Source organism: Lolium perenne, chromosome 3 (genome assembly GCF_019359855.2).
Source record: "Lolium perenne isolate Kyuss_39 chromosome 3, Kyuss_2.0, whole genome shotgun sequence".
NCBI classification, from domain to species: domain Eukaryota; kingdom Viridiplantae; phylum Streptophyta; class Magnoliopsida; order Poales; family Poaceae; genus Lolium; species Lolium perenne.
Genome location: NC_067246.2, coordinates 102,281,824 through 102,298,834, shown reverse-complemented (window position 1 = coordinate 102,298,834; position 17,011 = coordinate 102,281,824). Strand labels below are relative to the sequence as shown.

At 43.3% G+C, this 17,011-nt stretch overlaps 2 long non-coding RNA genes across 2 annotated transcripts; both read left to right on the top strand.

Annotated features, from left to right (window-relative positions):
• The first annotated feature begins 4,675 nt into the window (after window positions 1-4,675).
• LOC127342020 (uncharacterized) lies at window positions 4,676-8,653 on the top strand. Its single transcript, XR_007876122.2, has 6 exons — window positions 4,676-4,976; window positions 5,065-5,094; window positions 5,327-5,403; window positions 6,288-6,363; window positions 6,523-6,634; window positions 8,283-8,653. It is a non-coding gene; the product is annotated as an uncharacterized lncRNA (long non-coding RNA).
• Window positions 8,654-12,428: 3,775 nt separating this feature from the next.
• On the top strand, window positions 12,429-16,119 carry LOC127342021 (uncharacterized). The gene is made up of 6 exons (XR_007876123.2): window positions 12,429-12,729; window positions 12,818-12,847; window positions 13,080-13,156; window positions 14,041-14,116; window positions 14,276-14,387; window positions 16,036-16,119. It is a non-coding gene; the product is annotated as an uncharacterized lncRNA (long non-coding RNA).
• The last annotated feature ends 892 nt before the right edge of the window (window positions 16,120-17,011 follow it).

Here is a 17,011-nt window from a genome sequence, read left to right as displayed (position 1 = left end):
TCATACTGACTCACATATTTGTTGAGGAGGTGATCAGAGAGGGGTCGTTGATATCTTATGTTCTTCACTTCTCCCTCTGTGACGTAGCGCTTGCCATCATGATGGAGCCGATCGCGTGGAGCGGCCTCCTCTGTATCCTTGCTATGAGAGCAGCTGCCCTCATCTCCATCTTTGCCAGAGTGGTTCCCAGGTCCTACCATGTTGATGCTGAACGAGGGACCTGGCTGGCAACCCTCAGGGTAGGTGATTTCCACCATGTTAACGGCGGGGAAGGGTTGGGTGCCGACCTTCATGGCGTACTGGTTGAAAATTAGACGCCCCTTCTCTATCGCCGCTTGGATGTGCTGACGCCACACCCTGCAGTCGTTGGTGGCATGGGAAAGCGAGTTGTGGAATTTGCAGTACGGCTTTCCATTCAGCTCTTGCGCCGTGGGGAACTTGAGACCTTCAGGAATCGTCAACTGTTTCTCCTTGAGCAGGAGGTCGAAGATTTGTTCAGTCTTGGTCACGTCAAAATCAAATCCCCTGGGCGGCCCTGGTGGCTTTACCCATTTGCAGGATACGGGGGTTCCTCCCCGAGTCCACTCAGCCACTGCTACTTCTTGGTCTCCTGCAGGAACTTCGTCTTCCTCTGCATCGATCAGGACTACTGCACGCTTGAACTTGTCTTGGTACAGGTCCGGGTGGCGCTGTTCATATGCTGATAGTTTCTGAACCATGTGCGCCAGCGAGGGATAATCTGCTTGGGAGGCCATGTCCTTGAGCTGTGTTGCAAGGCCAGCTACTGCCAACTCGATCGCTTCCTTTTCAGCTTATACGAACCGAATAACATCGGTTCCTAAGATTTCTGAAGCGCTGGATGTACTCGTCACCGTTTCTCCGCTTCGACGTAGTTGTGCGAGATCGGCAATGCGAGACACCTCAGCGTCTGAAGGGGATTGCATATGGAACTGCTCGTCCAATTGCTTCCAAGATCGGATGGAGTTTGTCGGCAAAGAGGTGTACCATCCAAAAGCCGATCCCGTGAGGGACCGTGAAAAGAGCCTCAAGCATAGCTGATAAGACACTGAAGCCGGTCCAAGTAGCGCCAAATATCGGCCGACGAGATCGATGGAGATGGAGCCATCTGTACCACTCAATTTCCAGAAGTCAGCGAGCCGATATTTAGGTGGCAGCGGGATCATCTCGTACTCGTCGGGGTACGGCTTGGAATAGCCGATTGCCCTTCTTTTCGGCACCATGCCGAACTGGTCTCTCAGTATGGTACTGATCTGATCCGCTGTGCTGGCTGTAGGAGTCGCACTTTGAAGATTCGCCGGGGTGGCGTACTTAGCCAGCCATGTTTGCTTTTCCAGCTCTGAGCCAACTGCAGGAGCTGGGCTCTGGAGTTTCGTCGGGGTGGCGTACTTAGTTAGCCACGTCTGCTTCTCAAGCTCTGTCGCTGACGTTCCTCCTGTTTGCGCCGGAGTCCCTGACGTTGTGGCCTGGTTTGAGAGTGGCCAGTTGCCACAATCTGGCACATACGTGCACGCGTATCCTTGAGGGATCTCCTTAGGCGCCTCAGCCAAGAACTGGTAGTCACTAGGGTCACCACCGATCTTGTAGACGACGAATGCCGGTGTAGCCGGCACTTCAGGTGGTGCTGCCAACGCATATGGCAGCGGTGGACAGGACTGGAGTGGCAACTCTCCTTGATGCGTCCCGAGAGCTGGTCCTGACGGCGAGTACTGGTGGCTCATGATCTCCTGGATCACGCGCAGAGCGAGACGCTCCAACACGTTGACCAAGTTTTTAGAGTGGCGGTGTAGCGAGTGAGCCACCAAGTAGTTGATCTCCTGCCGCAGGCCCCTGGTGCGTTCCTCCGACGGGGCAGAGAGATCTATCCCATCGAGTGCACCTTGCGGTGAGAATCCCTTCCATCTGATGCCATGGGAACGGGTTCTCTGAAAAGAGCCGATGAGGTCGGCTTCGAGGGTGACCTTGATCTCGTCATATCGCTTCTTGAGCTCGTCAGGCAGCTCCTCGTAGGTGACTGGCGTGCCATCCGCCATCTCAGATGTAGATGGCGATGTGGTTGATGTAGACGATTGTCCCACCGAGCGTGCCAGAATGTGTTGACTGCCAAAACCCACCGGCGGGCAGCGACTGTCAACACTAGTAGAGCCGGGAAGAGCCTAGAGCTGCGGCTGGCTGAGACCCCTCCGAGCGACGGCCCGCAATGCTCTTCTGGTCACACGCGGCGATGCGAAGTGCAAGGGCGTGCCACCTGACCTATACCTGGTCAGGAAGGTGATGGGGATGCCTCGCTTAGTTTCCTGCATGGCATACACGTAAACATTAAATACGAGCCTCGATCGGCTCTCAGGTTATCCTGTGAATCGGCTCAAAGAGCCGATCCACCCATGATTCGTACGGGGTGCACGAATACTTGGTGATCCTGCTTGATCAAGATAAAGCTAATTAGATCTACGACGATTTAGGGTTTTCACCGCATAATCGGATCATCCTACTCCAGGTTGGGCCTCGCGGCCACGCACGGTGCTCATAAGCCGATCCTAAACAAGGCCTAAAAACCAACATGAAGTTGATCCTCGGAACATCCTGTTTAGGACTTGCGAACGCCACCCTACGTGCCGCTGGATCCTCCCCCCCTTTGTAAGGCCTAACTATTGCAGATATTAAACTAATCCTTGCAGAACAAGGAGCAATCGTAACGGATCAGATCTACTAGATGATGAACAAGCAGGGTGCCGCCCCCACACCCGAGATAGGCGTGAGGGCGGCTAGACATGCAAGGGTTGCACTACGTAAGCATGTTATACGAAGAGCTATGCTAACCCTAACACATCTATGATAACTGTAACACCCCAACTTTTTGCAAGCTTGTTTAATTATCCATAGTGCAAAAATTAGGGGGAACAAAAACTTTTTCTATAGACTAATTAATATGAATTGCCTTGATCTGTTTGTTATGATGAATTGCCTTGATCTGTTGGTAGATGAATTGTCTTGATTTGCTTGTTGAGTTTTGTTTTGAGCTACCCTTCATAATAACACCTCTAGTGGTTAAACAAGCAACTCACTAAATAAAACACATGTGTGGCTTAGGAAGAATTGTTTTTCTTTTTTACTACATCAAACCTCCCTCCTGATGGCAACATGAGTGTGCCTACTTATAAGATTCCAACTTTGGCAGTTGATCTCTTAGCACCCACAACTGTTTTTGGTAACCTCAGTGCATGGATCTCTTCTATACAACACCCTCTGCAACTTCCACATCTTACATGTCACATCCTCCACTTGCAACTCTTATAATCACTTGATCTGGTATCCTATCCAATGTTTCAGCACCAGATCACTTCTTCCTCTTTTACCTCTTGTGTTTATTTAATCCAAGTTTAATATCCACAAAACCAAGAGTAGGTATGATGGGTACATTTTGTAGCCACCATCTACCCTTGAGAACACTCCTTCCTAAATTAGTTCTCCTCCTCAAAAACCCTATTGTTTTCCTTCTATAGTTTTGATCACAAAACTACTTCCAGTTTATTAAGTATTTTTCAGAAATTTTCTTCAAACAAAACAAAGAACTAAAATGGGTTTTGTTTTTCATCCCATTTCTACCAAGTACTGATTTCTAAAACATACTCTCTATTTTGTTTTGTTTTTAACAAAAGGCTTGTTTATGGTACCTATACCATTTCTTGTCTACTTTAAATTTGAGAAAAACTCTACTTCACTTGAGAAAGTAAGTCGAACATTTTGAACCCCTATGTTCCAACTAGTTCTCTCTCAACATTTTCAAACTCCATTACACTTGAGTTCATTACCAATTGCCCCTAGACAATTGAGGTGATTCAAATACTTTTCAAATGGCAATTCTTGCACATCTTATGCACACCTCTGATCTACCACATTGTATTCTCCATCCTCCAACTCTTGATCAAGTAGATGATCTCTTGATACTTTCTATTGGACTCCCTTCAACTAAACCCTAGACTCAGAGAGTATTTCAAACCACTCCCAATTGACCTCTCATTGGTAGAGCAACTTATATTTCATCATACCCGTCTCAACCCTCTATTCTTTCCATCATCACCTTGACCCCATGAATTCATAATTTATGTCACCATATTCATCATTGTGAGTATATGGTTACTTCACTCACCATCTCTCATAGCCTTGATCTACCATTGTCTAAATCACCATCACCGCCATCATATCTTAGACACATCTTTTATCAGGACAGAATGCCACCACCATCTACACTTTAGCACCCTTGTTCATTGTTATCACTTCACCTAAAATTCTATATCTCTTTAGGCCACCATTTTTGTTAAATGTGAGACACTCAACCTTGGGTGTCATGCATGTGTGGCAATACTCTCTTGATGGTCACTTGTGCATGGCCACAATCTTGGCCGGCCATGCCATGCATGGCACACAAGCATCATGCTTCTCCATCTCTCTCTCTCCCTCACATAGTTATTCCACCTTGGGAAGCATCTCCTCCTTTGTCCCTTCCCAATGCCACTAATAATTTCAGCTTGGGTCAAATTTCCCTTCCCCAAGCCAGCCACCCACCTCCACCAATCAAAGAGGAGGCAGCCAACCCTCTCCCTCTATAAATAGAGCTTGGCCGGCCACCTCCTCATCTTTGGCTTCTCACTTTGACACTCCACTCCTTCCTCCACTCTCTCCTACCCTTCTCCTACCTCTTCACCACGAAATGCTGCTGCCCCTTGCTCCCATGGCCGGCCATGGCCATGAAAACCAGCCAAGATGCAGCTCCCCTCCTTCCTCAAGCTTCCCCTCACCATGAGAGCTTCCCTCTCACTCTCTTCTCTCCTAACTCTTGATGAATCCAGCTCTATTTCTCTTTTCTCCTCTCTCAAGATTGGATCTTGATGCAGGTGCATGTTGGTCCAAGCATGGAGAAGGATGAGCAATCCTCAGATCTGAAGGTTTTGACCAAAGTTCGTCCAAAATCTTGCAGTAATTTCTGTATCTTGCTGTTTCAGATTCTGGTACGAACTTGTAAAATCCGCCAAATCTTGTCTGCAGATCCAAATCGAGTGATTCAAAGTTCCACAGGTAGGTTTTGAAAAGATCTACAACTTGGCGCTGGTCTCATCCTCAAATTCGTTACGGATTTTGCTTGATAAATAAAGTTCTGCAAACATACAGAATCACTGTTTGTTAGATTTCTTCCGTTTTACAAAACCTTTTTGAGCAAACTCAACTTTGGGTGAAAGCCCTCTCCAGTACCTTCATTTTGGCGTTGGTTTCACTTCAAATGACCTAACGAAATCGAAATGGTTCACAGATCAAGATCTGGTCAGATCTGACTTTGTCGAATTAAACCAGGAGCTTGGAAACGAATTTTTGAATGAAACCAGTTGGGTAAGAACCACCGTTTCAATACCTTTCAGATGCAGCTGACCTCATATTTTTATGAGTTGTGTACGATTTGTGGTGAATTAAACTTGTTCTGTGTGTTCTGCAGACATGGCTGTTAGCTTTTAATTCATCAAAAATCCATTTTTGAACCTAATTGAGTGATTCCACTTCTGTAGGATTGCTGAATGTTTTCTTAATCTTCTCAAACAAGTTTCAAACCTTTATCTGTTCTGCAACTCCATAGTTAAAGCAAATGGTGAAAGCATGCAGTAAATTTGTAAATCCATTTGTGAGAGTTTCAGAAATATTTTGAACCCAAATCCAATTGTGTATGCATCTCTGTTTAATTACCTTTCTAATGCAAGTGGCCTCATATTTTTAGGATTTTTCTACGATTTATGGCTTACAGATCTTGTTTTCTGGACAGTCAGATTCAAAGAAATTCCTAAAATTGTAGGTTTAATATTTTTGGGTGATTCCAATTGGGTTAGTCTTGTATTAGTACTGGCTATCTAGGAAAAATATTATTAGTCTCTGTTCATTCATATTTGTTGCTGTTAGTAATGTATATGTGTGACATGCATTGTTGAAGCAAAACTTTTCGGTTTATTTAGAACCCTTGACCAACTCTTTTTATTAGAAATGGGCAACCTTTGTTTTATGATTGCAAAACAAAACCTCTGCAATTTAACATTAGCTCTTTTGTTTTGCTTAAGTTTTCAAATGGTGGGGCATATCATTTGCTTCCTATTCTTGTGTAGTGTTGTGTAAGCTTTACAAAATAGAGAGAATGATTTCCCGCTTTTCCAAAAATGTTTCAAAATATAATGTGAATGTATTTGATGTCAAACTAATGCTCCTGTCCTCTTTATGATGTTATCTACCAGGGGATGTTTGGTTCATACCATGGTGATAACCGAGAGAGGCAATTGCTAAGTGGTGATACTCTCATACCCTTACTAGGTAAATAAAATGGGTTCTCTTTTAGTTGCTTTGTAGTATCTATAAGTCTTTAATATGTTAGCCGTATAAGAGTGGTTAGTCTTTGATCGATGCTTGTTGCTTGTTGTTTTGTTGGTGCAATAGTTTTGATTGTGTTCCTTTTATATTTTCCGACGATAGATGCGAACAATTCCGGAGAAGAAGAAGAAGTGGTTCGGACAAGGATTTTATTTATATTGACGGGATTCTTATATTGATGAAGTTGAAGAAGTCCAGGGACAAATAAGCCAAGGCAAGCCATCTTTTGATCTCTGTTTGGTGTCTAGTTGGATGTCATTTGTTGATGTCCAAAGCACCTTGAATTCTATGTGTGTTATTCTCTCTATTTATGTCATCTATGTGTGTTTCCAAGTGGGGTACTCCCTAGTGGTGATACTCCACCTTTGTCTTGTGATTATGGGATACATGGCATCATGGCCGTGCTACTCCCATTGGTTATCATGTATGCCCAACTTGAGCATGCATAATCTCAAGAAAATAACTTACATCACACCCACCCCCTTTGTAGTATAGAGGTGTCTATGTCATGATCTTGGTGTATTCTCCAATTGAGAGGAGTATGCCGTGTACCCTATTGGAGAGTATGTTGGATAGTAATACTCCACTATCTAAGTTGTATAGTTACCACCACAAATCTGAGAGTATATTCCTCCTTGTGTTGTCATAATACATGCTTACCATAAGCAAGTATGATTCACTCCACTACACCTTTATACCCCTCTATGGCGTGATGACTCTCATCTCGGCCGTAGTGCAATAGTAGTTCAGCTCATGAAACTTTAGGTTGGGAACCCCTCAAGGTTTTACCTTGTTGTAAAAGTTTTTGATAAAACCTTGGGCATGATGTTTTCCCCAAGTGAGAATTTATGAAAGGAAAGGATTTGGTAAAAATGATGAGGATATGAAAAAGGTTGGGTTTTATGAAAACTTTGGCGCCTAAGTACTCACCCATGACAATTAACTAGCGCAACCACAATATCCAAAGTGGGCACGGGCTTAGTCCGTAGTTTGTTGAAGTTGACATGAGATACCTTCACCACTCTCTAGGAGGGTCACGATGACCTCTGACACCGGGTTGCGCTCTGAAGGAGGCAATACACTGCATTAACTTGTAGCCGGACGATTACTGAGGGTCTTCTGTCATGGCGCCGGAGATACGCTCAAAAGGAGGTATGCTGCCGGGGTGCCGGGAAGGGTAAGCCCGCAGGGAAGGACTCATGACAAGGGAGACAGGCGAAAGGCTATGACTGATTATCCGAGACTCGCATACTTTAGTATGACGAACCGGGGATGATCTCGGCGGATTTATCGGTTCTTGTGGGGAAAGTGCGCACACTCTGCAGAGTTAAATCTATTCGAATAGCCGCGTCCGCGGTCATGGACGGTTGGAATGGCTGTTGCTTAGCCTGATGAGTTTTGGTTTACAAAATGGTTTGGCAAATGAAAGGAAAGAACTTGTTTTGATGTACCGGAAGGGTACGGGAAAGGTTGTGTCGACCATATGGAGATGGTCGGGAAGGACAAATAAATTGGGTTGCTCCCTTCCTAGTGTTTCATGTAGAGGAACTTTTCTTTAACAAAGATATAGAGATGTCATAGGACTTCCCTAGCAATCCCTTCAAATGAGATGGTGGTATGCTAACTCTTCTTTAACAAAGATATAGAGATGTCATAGAACCACCATAGTGTCCGCATCACTTGAGATGCCGGTATGCTATATCAACAAGAGAAACTATTTCTCTTTCACATGCTTTATCCACGAGAGAAACTATTCTTCCTCTCTTGTCTTCTTTAGTTAGAATTGTTATCACCTTCTTGATGGTTTGCGAGTACAATTCAAATGTACTCACGGCTTTGTCCCTGGCTATTTACTTGGCCAGACTTGGAGGAACACGATGGATGAAGAAGGAGTTGACGACGTCTATGCGAGCTAGGAACGTCTTCCCAGTCAGTTGCCTGTAGGGTTATGGCAGATGACTTGGGTACTGCGCTGCTGAAGTGATGTTGCTACTTTGATGTTTAGTTAGGCCCTTCGAGGCTATTATGTAAGTATTGGTCATGTGACCATGTTGTAATTTTCTTATTCCGCTTTGTAATGGATGGTGTAATTTGATATCAGTTCGGCTATGTGTTCACGGCGCACTGATCATGGGATCGTGAACTGTATACATAACAGGGATTTTGGACAGCTAGTCCGGGGTCCCCACAGAGCTGGTATCAGAGCTATCCTGACTGTAGGAGACCTTAGTTAGCATGGACGTTAGTTAGGAAAGAAGTATTTGGGAAAAAATATTTACGAAACAAATTTTTTCTTTAGTCGGAAGCATAGCTTCTACTCCTCTTATTTCTTCAAAGCTTCTAAATTCTTATCTCTCCGCTTTATTAAAATGTGTGAAAATTCTTACTCTATTGTCTCCTCCACTTCAAACCTACATATTGGGCGATGTCCCCAACTCAGACCCGGAGACTCGATGTCGAAGATGGATCAACTTTTTATGAAGTCTCACGTATCTCCAACAACAACTATTGAAGATTGGAGGCCGACTTAGTGTGCACACATAGGGATGATAACGTCATGTCTTTGGTTTTCACCAAAGTATGTCAAAGATCTAACCTTGTTCCTCCATGGGCTTGCACTTTTTGCAGTCATCAGGGATCAAGTCCTCAGTTTCTTGACTAGTCATTTTTTGGCCAGCCACGAGAAGATCTCGACTTCGGGAGCACCTCGACAGCTACCTCTCTCAAGACCTCATGTTTCTGGGATATCGAGACTAGAAGATCTACACAGTTTTTGCCTCCACCTCAACATCGACGAGACAACACCAGGCCTGCTTCGCCACCAACTGCTCCAAGAATTCTTATGGGAGACGCTGTCAACAAGATGAGGACGCCAACATATGTGACCAGCCCCCAAACCTATAGGATGGATAGGACAAACTCAATCGCTTCGATTGATCAAGCTACCCCCACGTATTAGGTATCTCTGGATACTTAGAGTGCCTTGTTTGTTGTGCTGATTGTTTGTAGTCCCCTCGTGTGCTGCCTTGAGTGTATTTTATTTGTTTGTTGTGTGTATGATTGTCTTGCTCTTTCGATCTGAAAAACATTCTTAGTGTGATAACCCAGCGTAGGAAGCCTCCCTAAGATGTTTTCACCCTCACCTACCTCGCCGATGTATTGCTAACTGCTAGTTAGTTGGATAGGTTAACGGAAGACTCTAACTCTAAACCCGTTAACAGTTGTTTTTCGACCGTCAGAAAAACTAACCCCAAACCCCTATCTACACTGGCTACCTTCAAGATCAGCTGAAGCATCTCTACTACGCCAAGAAAGCAGAAGCCCCTACCTTCAAGAGTGACTGCACCTCTGCGAGAAGACATACTAACTTAGTCTAATCTTGGAGTAATCGCGCTAACCTCGAGGATAACTTCTTGAAAACCACTCTCTAACACACCGTCTAACAAGATGAGAGAACAATAGCGTCAAAGCCAAGCTACATCGCATGGTTCATCGCGTCATCATCAAGTGAAGACTCTTGAAGATACCTCAAGACTCAAGATTAGGTGTAGTTTACCCGCTCACTTCTTAGCTGGTATAAGTCAACAACGACCCTCAAGCTGAAGATTGCCTCCGACGACCTTTGTTGCTGCTTCATATGGATACCCACGAGGAGTTTCATCAACTTACTAACTTACTGCGCGTCATATGGTTTAGTTAACACCGTGAGTGCCCCTTGAAGTTGTGGTCTGCACGTCGCCCCTGAAGATTCTTCAACTGAGTACGGAAGATCGATGACTCCTTCAGAAGCCCCCGACGGGACCGCAAGGCAGAAGCTCTAAGATTTTCCGAAAGCCCGATGAAAAATTTTAAGGGTGGAAGACTTTGTCTTCCACTAGAATTTAAAGCTAACTCTAAAAAGTTGTCAACCCTGCTAAAGCACCATTGGGGTGCACTAACTTCTCCGAAATCATGGACTCTACTAGGATCGCTAAGAAGCTACAGATCTAACACCGGCATGGAGTAGTCAACCTCTTCATGAAGCTCGCCATCGGCAGAAATCCATCATGTCTCCCAGAAGATGAAGCAACGACCTTCTCAACAATGGCACATCTACAGAAGAATGGAGTCTAACTTCAGCTAAACTTTGAAACCTCTCTAGTTCTATGCTTAGTAATCTCGGGACGAGATTATTTTAAGGGTGGAAGATCTGTAACACCCCAACTTTTTGCAAGCTTGTTTAATTATCCATAGTGCAAAAATTAGGGGGAACAAAAACTTTTTCTATAGACTAATTAATATGAATTGCCTTGATCTGTTTGTTATGATGAATTGCCTTGATCTGTTGGTAGATGAATTGTCTTGATTTGCTTGTTGAGTTTTGTTTTGAGCTACCCTTCATAACAACACCTCTAGTGGTTAAACAAGCAACTCACTAAATAAAACACATGTGTGGCTTAGGAAGAATTGTTTTTCTTTTTTACTACATCAAACCTCCCTCCTGATGGCAACATGAGTGTGCCTACTTATAAGATTCCAACTTTGGCAGTTGATCTCTTAGCACCCACAACTGTTTTTGGTAACCTCAGTGCATGGATCTCTTCTATACAACACCCTCTGCAACTTCCACATCTTACATGTCACATCCTCCACTTGCAACTCTTATAATCACTTGATCTCTGGTATCCTATCCAATGTTTCAGCACCAGATCACTTCTTCCTCTTTACCTCTTGTGTTTATTTAATCCAAGTTTAATATCCACAAAACCAAGAGTAGGTATGATGGGTACATTTTGTAGCCACCATCTACCCTTGAGAACACTCCTTCCTAAATTAGTTCTCCTCCTCAAAAACCCTATTGTTTTCCTTCTATAGTTTTGATCACAAAACTACTTCCAGTTTATTAAGTATTTTTCAGAAATTTTCTTCAAACAAAACAAAGAACTAAAATGGGTTTTGTTTTTCATCCCATTTCTACCAAGTACTGATTTCTAAAACATACTCTCTATTTTGTTTTGTTTTTAACAAAAGGCTTGTTTATGGTACCTATACCATTTCTTGTCTACTTTAAATTTGAGAAAAACTCTACTTCACTTGAGAAAGTAAGTCGAACATTTTGAACCCCTATGTTCCAACTAGTTCTCTCTCAACATTTTCAAACTCCATTACACTTGAGTTCATTACCAATTGCCCCTAGACAATTGAGGTGATTCAAATACTTTTCAAATGGCAATTCTTGCACATCTTATGCACACCTCTGATCTACCACATTGTATTCTCCATCCTCCAACTCTTGATCAAGTAGATGATCTCTTGATACTTTCTATTGGACTCCCTTCAACTAAACCCTAGACTCAGAGAGTATTTCAAACCACTCCCAATTGACCTCTCATTGGTAGAGCAACTTATATTTCATCATACCCGTCTCAACCCTCTATTCTTTCCATCATCACCTTGACCCCATGAATTCATAATTTATGTCACCATATTCATCATTGTGAGTATATGGTTACTTCACTCACCATCTCTCATAGCCTTGATCTACCATTGTCTAAATCACCATCACCGCCATCATATCTTAGACACATCTTTTATCAGGACAGAATGCCACCACCATCTACACTTTAGCACCCTTGTTCATTGTTATCACTTCACCTAAAATTCTATATCTCTTTAGGCCACCATTTTTGTTAAATGTGAGACACTCAACCTTGGGTGTCATGCATGTGTGGCAATACTCTCTTGATGGTCACTTGTGCATGGCCACAATCTTGGCCGGCCATGCCATGCATGGCACACAAGCATCATGCTTCTCCATCTCTCTCTCTCCCTCACATAGTTATTCCACCTTGGGAAGCATCTCCTCCTTTGTCCCTTCCCAATGCCACTAATAATTTCAGCTTGGGTCAAATTTCCCTTCCCCAAGCCAGCCACCCACCTCCACCAATCAAAGAGGAGGCAGCCAACCCTCTCCCTCTATAAATAGAGCTTGGCCGGCCACCTCCTCATCTTTGGCTTCTCACTTTGACACTCCACTCCTTCCTCCACTCTCTCCTACCCTTCTCCTACCTCTTCACCACGAAATGCTGCTGCCCCTTGCTCCCATGGCCGGCCATGGCCATGAAAACCAGCCAAGATGCAGCTCCCCTCCTTCCTCAAGCTTCCCCTCACCATGAGAGCTTCCCTCTCACTCTCTTCTCTCCTAACTCTTGATGAATCCAGCTCTATTTCTCTTTTCTCCTCTCTCAAGATTGGATCTTGATGCAGGTGCATGTTGGTCCAAGCATGGAGAAGGATGAGCAATCCTCAGATCTGAAGGTTTTGACCAAAGTTCGTCCAAAATCTTGCAGTAATTTCTGTATCTTGCTGTTTCAGATTCTGGTACGAACTTGTAAAATCCGCCAAATCTTGTCTGCAGATCCAAATCGAGTGATTCAAAGTTCCACAGGTAGGTTTTGAAAAGATCTACAACTTGGTGCTGGTCTCATCCTCAAATTCGTTACGGATTTTGCTTGATAAATAAAGTTCTGCAAACATACAGAATCACTGTTTGTTAGATTTCTTCCGTTTTACAAAACCTTTTTGAGCAAACTCAACTTTGGGTGAAAGCCCTCTCCAGTACCTTCATTTTGGCGTTGGTTTCACTTCAAATGACCTAACGAAATCGAAATGGTTCACAGATCAAGATCTGGTCAGATCTGACTTTGTCGAATTAAACCAGGAGCTTGGAAACGAATTTTTGAATGAAACCAGTTGGGTAAGAACCACCGTTTCAATACCTTTCAGATGCAGCTGACCTCATATTTTTATGAGTTGTGTACGATTTGTGGTGAATTAAACTTGTTCTGTGTGTTCTGCAGACATGGCTGTTAGCTTTTAATTCATCAAAAATCCATTTTTGAACCTAATTGAGTGATTCCACTTCTGTAGGATTGCTGAATGTTTTCTTAATCTTCTCAAACAAGTTTCAAACCTTTATCTGTTCTGCAACTCCATAGTTAAAGCAAATGGTGAAAGCATGCAGTAAATTTGTAAATCCATTTGTGAGAGTTTCAGAAATATTTTGAACCCAAATCCAATTGTGTATGCATCTCTGTTTAATTACCTTTCTAATGCAAGTGGCCTCATATTTTTAGGATTTTTCTACGATTTATGGCTTACAGATCTTGTTTTCTGGACAGTCAGATTCAAAGAAATTCCTAAAATTGTAGGTTTAATATTTTTGGGTGATTCCAATTGGGTTAGTCTTGTATTAGTACTGGCTATCTAGGAAAAATATTATTAGTCTCTGTTCATTCATATTTGTTGCTGTTAGTAATGTATATGTGTGACATGCATTGTTGAAGCAAAACTTTTCGGTTTATTTAGAACCCTTGACCAACTCTTTTTATTAGAAATGGGCAACCTTTGTTTTATGATTGCAAAACAAAACCTCTGCAATTTAACATTAGCTCTTTTGTTTTGCTTAAGTTTTCAAATGGTGGGGCATATCATTTGCTTCCTATTCTTGTGTAGTGTTGTGTAAGCTTTACAAAATAGAGAGAATGATTTCCCGCTTTTCCAAAAATGTTTCAAAATATAATGTGAATGTATTTGATGTCAAACTAATGCTCCTGTCCTCTTTATGATGTTATCTACCAGGGGATGTTTGGTTCATACCATGGTGATAACCGAGAGAGGCAATTGCTAAGTGGTGATACTCTCATACCCTTACTAGGTAAATAAAATGGGTTCTCTTTTAGTTGCTTTGTAGTATCTATAAGTCTTTAATATGTTAGCCGTATAAGAGTGGTTAGTCTTTGATCGATGCTTGTTGCTTGTTGTTTTGTTGGTGCAATAGTTTTGATTGTGTTCCTTTTATATTTTCCGACGATAGATGCGAACAATTCCGGAGAAGAAGAAGAAGTGGTTCGGACAAGGATTTTATTTATATTGACGGGATTCTTATATTGATGAAGTTGAAGAAGTCCAGGGACAAATAAGCCAAGGCAAGCCATCTTTTGATCTCTGTTTGGTGTCTAGTTGGATGTCATTTGTTGATGTCCAAAGCACCTTGAATTCTATGTGTGTTATTCTCTCTATTTATGTCATCTATGTGTGTTTCCAAGTGGGGTACTCCCTAGTGGTGATACTCCACCTTTGTCTTGTGATTATGGGATACATGGCATCATGGCCGTGCTACTCCCATTGGTTATCATGTATGCCCAACTTGAGCATGCATAATCTCAAGAAAATAACTTACATCACACCCACCCCTTTGTAGTATAGAGGTGTCTATGTCATGATCTTGGTGTATTCTCCAATTGAGAGGAGTATGCCGTGTACCCTATTGGAGAGTATGTTGGATAGTAATACTCCACTATCTAAGTTGTATAGTTACCACCACAAATCTGAGAGTATATTCCTCCTTGTGTTGTCATAATACATGCTTACCATAAGCAAGTATGATTCACTCCACTACACCTTTATACCCCTCTATGGCGTGATGACTCTCATCTCGGCCGTAGTGCAATAGTAGTTCAGCTCATGAAACTTTAGGTTGGGAACCCCTCAAGGTTTTACCTTGTTGTAAAAGTTTTTGATAAAACCTTGGGCATGATGTTTTCCCCGAGTGAGAATTTATGAAAGGAAAGGATTTGGTAAAAATGATGAGGATATGAAAAAGGTTGGGTTTTATGAAAACTTTGGCGCCTAAGTACTCACCCATGACAATTAACTAGCGCAACCACAATATCCAAAGTGGGCACGGGCTTAGTCCGTAGTTTGTTGAAGTTGACATGAGATACCTTCACCACTCTCTAGGAGGGTCATGATGACCTCTGACACCGGGTTGCGCTCTGAAGGAGGCAATACACTGCATTAACTTGCAGCCGGACGATTACTGAGGGTCTTCTGTCATGGCGCCGGAGATACGCTCAAAAGGAGGTATGCTGCCGGGGTGCCGGGAAGGGGTAAGCCCACAGGGAAGGACTCATGACAAGGGAGACAGGCGAAAGGCTATGACTGATTATCCGAGACTCGCATACTTTAGTATGACGAACCGGGGATGATCTCGGCGGATTTATCGGTTCTTGTGGGGAAAGTGCGCACACTCTGCAGAGTTAAATCTATTCGAATAGCCGCGTCCGCGGTCATGGACGGTTGGAATGGCTGTTGCTTAGCCTGATGAGTTTTGGTTTACAAAATGGTTTGGCAAATGAAAGGAAAGAACTTGTTTTGATGTACCGGAAGGGTACGGGAAAGGTTGTGTCGACCATATGGAGATGGTCGGGAAGGACAAATAAATTGGGTTGCTCCCTTCCTAGTGTTTCATGTAGAGGAACTTTTCTTTAACAAAGATATAGAGATGTCATAGGACTTCCCTAGCAATCCCTTCAAATGAGATGGTGGTATGCTAACTCTTCTTTAACAAAGATATAGAGATGTCATAGAACCACCATAGTGTCCGCATCACTTGAGATGCCGGTATGCTATATCAACAAGAGAAACTATTTCTCTTTCACATGCTTTATCCACGAGAGAAACTATTCTTCCTCTCTTGTCTTCTTTAGTTAGAATTGTTATCACCTTCTTGATGGTTTGCGAGTACAATTCAAATGTACTCACGGCTTTGTCCCTGGCTATTTACTTGGCCAGACTTGGAGGAACACGATGGATGAAGAAGGAGTTGACGATGTCTATGCGAGCTAGGAACGTCTTCCCAGTCAGTTGCCTGTAGGGTTATGGCAGATGACTTGGGTACTGCTTCTTGAAGTGATGTTGCTACTCTGATGTTTAGTTAGGCCCTTCGAGGCTATTATGTAAGTATTGGTCATGTGACCATGTTGTAATTTTCTTATTCCGCTTTGTAATGGATGGTGTAATTTGATATCAGTTCGGCTATGTGTTCACGGCGCACTGATCATGGGATCGTGAACTGTATACATAACAGGGATTTTGGACAGCTAGTCCGGGGTCCCCACAATAACTACGTTGCTCGCCATCAAAGACGCTTCAGTACGAGCAATGCATGAACAACGTGGAGCTTGTGCTGCCTAGATCGCAAGATGCGATCTAGGCAGCATGTCGCTTACCTGGTAGAAACCCTCGAGACGAAGGAGTTGGCGATGCGCCGAGATTGGTTTGTTTTGGGTTGAACGTGAGTTGTTGTTTATTCCATAAACCCTAGATACATATTTATAGTCCAGGGGACTTTCTAACGTGGGAATATCCCATCGTGCACGATACAAACTCTAACTTTTGATCTAAGATATAATCTACTATAACTAAAGATACACGGGCAATCTAGCCCAAATTCTCCGTGCAAGGCCGTTTCAGAGATCCTCCACGTGTAATCCTTCAAGCCCATCTCCTTTACGGCCCACCTCTGGATTTGACCAAAATCTGGTGATAACAGTGTCTTCCGGACGGGTCAGCCTCGAAGGCCTCCCGTTATACTATTGTCCCAACCATGACAACCCGGACTCGGGGGTAACCGTACCCTTGTATAGTTGTGCGGTGCCTCATGCTAAGAAGAACAAACGTCAAGTTAAGCCCCGTGCCCACGTTGGAGTAGCTATGGTTGCGCTGTTTAGTTGTTCCGGACGAATACAGAGAACCATGTGTCGTTTTT